Below are 5,000 nucleotides of genomic sequence, written 5' to 3'. Positions count from 1 at the left end.
ATCAATCAGCCAGCCAACCAACCAGCCAATCAATCAGCCATCCAACCAACCAACCAACCAGCCAACTAACCAACCAATCAACGAAGCTTCTTTTCTTTAGGGCGCCTGATCGATAGCGCTACATAAATCAACCCGATTGAAAAAAAAACAACAACCAACCGGAAATTAATTAGCGTGACGTGGCTTGGGGATTAGCTATCGGCCAGTCGAGAGTGGCCGCATTTTATTTGCCAAGATTGAAAATGCATTGTCGCCTTAGGTAGATTACTATACGCATTTACTTAAGTGGTAACACGCGTTCGTTTGTGTGCGCGCGTGTGCGTGCGCATCCGTGTATCAATGTGTGTATGTGTGTGTATGTGTTTGCGCGCGCGCGCGCGTGTGTGTGTGTGTGTGTGTGTGTGTGTGGTGTGAAGAGAGGTATATATATATAGATACTTTAGATGAATGAATGGATGGATGTATGGATGGATGGATAAAGAAATATTTTTAAAATGTTATTGTTAAACTATTTTTATGCACATCATTCATTATTGAAATTATAAACAATCATACGAACAGACACACACATACATAAATCCACACATTCATACAAACACACACACACACACACAAGTGCACACACAAACACACACACACACACACAAGCGCACACACAAACACACACACATACCAGATCACAACTTCGCCATTCAAGAACAGCGTAAATAAAATCTCTTTATACGTTCTTGCATTCAAATGAACGTGTTGTATGTGTGTGTGTCTGCGTGTGTGTGCGTGTGTACATGTGTGAATAATTTGCTTTCTTTCTTTTTTTCTCTCTCTTTCTCCCTCCATTTCTTTGTGTGCATGTGTATGTGTGTGCCTGTGTGTGTGTACATGTGTGAATAATTCACTTTCTCTCCCTCTCTTTCTTTTTCCTTCTTTCTCTCTCTCTCTTGCTCTCTCTCTCTATTTCTTTGTGTGCATATGTGAATGTGAATGCGCGAGTATGTGTACACATCTCTCTATGTTTGTGTATGAATCTTTCTATGTATGAATGCAAAACTTACCTAAAGTTTCATGGTATAAAGAACGAACTACTTACTGTTAAAAATTATTGAGTAAAAAGTACTGTCGCCACGATCGCTAACACACCAGCTTCTGGCATAGATAATCTCGCATCAGATCTCGTTCGCAGGCGTCATTAAGGCCCCAATTTATTATGTGTTAAATATTAAAGTCACACTTTATCCAGGAAAATATACTAGAATGTGTGTGCGCGGGCGAGTGTGTGTGTGTGGGAATGTGTGTAGGAGTGTGTATGTATTTATGTGGATGTATGAATGTGTAATTGTTTTTGTGTTTGGTGAGTTCGTTTGTGAAACTGTCTGTATTTATGTGTGTAAGGGTGTGTATCTGAGCTGGTGTGTGTATGTGAGTGTGTGTGTGTGTAAAATGATGTTTTGGCGTGTGTGTGCGCGTGTGTGTGTGTGCGTGTTTATCGTATAATTATTCTTTAAAAAGATTATTATATTTGAAAGCTTAAAACTGATTTAAACAATTCACATCCTCTAATTTGCTGAAACTTTCTACCTATATTAATCTGTCTCTCTTTCCATCTCTCTCTCTCTCTCTCTCTTTTCTCTCTCCTTCTCTCTCTCTCTTTTTTTCTTCTATTCTCTCCCTCTTTCTCTCTCCCTCTCTTCATATCTCCATACCTCCATATTTTATTAATAACGTTGTTTCTAGATAACATATCGATACATTGAAATGAATCTATAAATCAAACTCAGTGACAGAAAGACATATCAATAATAACAATAATAATAATAATAATAATAATAATAAGCAGAAGTCATATTTTGAGTTGTGTGTAGGATTTTTTTCACTAACACACGACACATTACATTGAGATGGGATTGCCAAATTTCGGTAGTTCATTTCATTCTGGGCTGTTGTTATTGTTGCTGAGCTTGATGCTGAGAGAGAGAGAGAGAGAGAGAGGGAGAGAGAGAGGAGAAAGTGAGAGTGAGAAAGAGAGAGAGAGAAAGAGAGAGAGAGAGAGACGGAAATAAAATGAAGAAAAACCTGAAAACCTCAAAAAAAGGAGAAAAAAAGTGAGTGAGTGAGAGTTCGAGCAGAGAGAGAGAATAAAAGAGAGAGGCATTCATTCGGCGTGTAATAAATTAAAATAATTCCTCATGAGAAATGATGAATAGTCGGAGAGCTGACCATTATTATTTAGAAGATGATGCATGCCTTCTATAAAAGGATTCAGAACGAAGGATGGATGCATGGATGCATGCATGGATGGAAGGAAGGTTTCTGGGTTGGATTGTATGGAAGAATGGACAAAGAAAAAGAAAGAAAAAGAGAGGAAAAAGAAGAGTAAAAAGAAGCTAAAAAAAAGGTGAAACAAGAAAAAGCAAAGTTTCTCATAGCAGAAACGCAAAAAACACACACACACAAACATGTATACACACACACGCTCGCACGCACACATATACTTGAACACACAAATACACACACAAATACTCACAAACACATGACCTAACTTTCAAATGCACAAAAAAGCCAAAGAATACACGTATAAAAAAATTTAAAAAAGATGTTTTGATGTATGTGTGTGTGTGTGTGCGTGCGTGCGTTCGTATTTATGTATGTATGTATATATGGGTGTGTATGTAAGTATGTGTGTGTATGTATGTATGTGTATGTATGTGTGTGTGTGTGCCTATTTATGTTTTTGTGTTTCCTTAATAAATAATTGATGTAAAGAGGATATAATGTATAGAAGAATGTTGATAAATTTGAAATGTGAAGCAAAAAAATATTGAAATTTATTTGAAAATATTTAAATAAAATAAATACGATATATAAATGATGACTTCTTTGATTTTATTTAAAAATCTTGAAATAAATCATTTGAGACGAAACTTTCGAAACTTCAAAATCTTATTGCCTTGAATAAAGTTCAATTAATAAATGAATTTTAATAAACGAAATAAAAAAACAACATAGAAATAAAAAAAACCTAAAATAACACGGAAAAAAACGAAAAATTCACAGGAAAAAATGTGCGCTTGATAAATAATCTGACGCAGCCATATCACGATAATGACGTCATTTATAATGGAGAACAAAGATTATAAATTGATATCTCAGTGAGTTTCCCTGTGGAAGAATTATTGCTTAGAAATTATAAATAATTTCGTGTCGTGGCTTCGAGGAAGACTAAATTATACTTTGAAATTATGCCAAGAAATTATGGTCATAATTACCGTATAAATATATTATAAATAATATTATTATTATTATTATATTTATCTATCGTTTCTAGATTAAATTTCTGAATAAAATATTGAAATAAAATAAAATTTAAATAAATGCCATTTAAATATTATTATAATAATTATTTGTAATAAAGATTACTATGACTGATTTAATAAAAATATTAATAATTAGTCAATAATTATTATAGATATTAAATGCCTGTTAAACTATTTGTGCATAAATTATTTACCAAATTATAAATTATTATTAGTAATATTATATATTATGACTATATATGTCTTTTTTAACATAATAAATATTAATATATATTTAATTATATTATATTGAAATATATAAATAAATATGGCACAATTAATTACGCAAATATTATTCAAACGATAATCTATAATAAAAATAAAACGCTGTAATAATAATTATCAGTATTTATATAGATATTATTAAACATATTTATATTATTATTATTTTATTATTATTATTATATTGAAGTGTTTCATCACACATCGCATACACAAACATGAAAAAATTATATTAACAATTATGAAGTTTGAATATTCACGACAAAGACTAATTAAAATAAAATGAAATGAAGTAAAATAAATAATAATGAAAAAAATAAAATAATAATATTATATATTAATATATATATTATAATATTATTATTATTAACAAAATAATAATGACAGTAAAAATAACAATATTAAAAAACAAAAAATGTCGAATTTTGATAAAGTTGGTACACCCTTTAAACCCGTCTTGTTACTAATAAATTGTTGCCGGCGTGCATTTTGATCAGAAGCCACAAAGACGACGACGACGATGTTGATGAGGACGTTGACGATGACGTCATAGTCATCGTCATTAGCCAATCATCATCATCATTGTCATCATCATCAAATCATCGTCGTCGTCATCATCATGTTTCTCTTTCTTCTAATCATTTGCCACCGTTTAAAAACAAGCTCGGGTCTACAGGGTATATCACCATCATCATCATCATCATCATCACCATCATTATTATTATTATTATTATTATTATCATCATCATCAGTATTCACAAGAGCGTAGACATTCATATGTACGTGTTACATAAATTAAATATGGACCATCAGTGTATTTGATATTATACGCAAATATTTCTTACGTACAATCGTACGTACGTATATACAAAAGTATACACACATACCTATATACATTCTCACATACATACATGCATAAATGCATCGTTCAATTGATTGCTATCTATGTTAAAGAGGAGAGAAAAGAATGAAAAAGAGAGGAATTTTTGTATTTTTTCTATGTATGTATGTTTGTTTTTATGTATGTATTTATGTTTGTTTGTATGTTTGTATATATGTATGGATGTGAGTGTATAATTTTTGTTTTGTAAACAAAGTGATGTTTTGTTGTTTTTGTTGATTTGTAAGGATTGGTATGTATGTATGTGTGTGTTTGTGTGTATGTATGTGTGTGTGGTGATATATATGATAAATTGATGTTGTTGCTGATTTTGTTGTTGTTGTTTAAATAAAAACAACAATAATAACAATATTATTATTGTTATTATTTTATATTATTTTTTTTGATAAAATCCCAAGCCACATCCTGCTCCGAATGAAAACTGGCGCGTTGTAAAAAAAAATAATAAATAAGATAATTTATGAATTAATAAATCAATTTAATTATTTCATTAATAAGCCATAATAACTACAATACTCATATAATAA

Source organism: Helobdella robusta (genome assembly GCF_000326865.2).
Source record: "Helobdella robusta unplaced genomic scaffold HELROscaffold_63, whole genome shotgun sequence".
NCBI lineage: Eukaryota > Metazoa > Annelida > Clitellata > Rhynchobdellida > Glossiphoniidae > Helobdella > Helobdella robusta.
The sequence above is the reverse complement of the archived record's forward strand: the minus strand, read 5'-3'. Positions refer to the sequence as shown.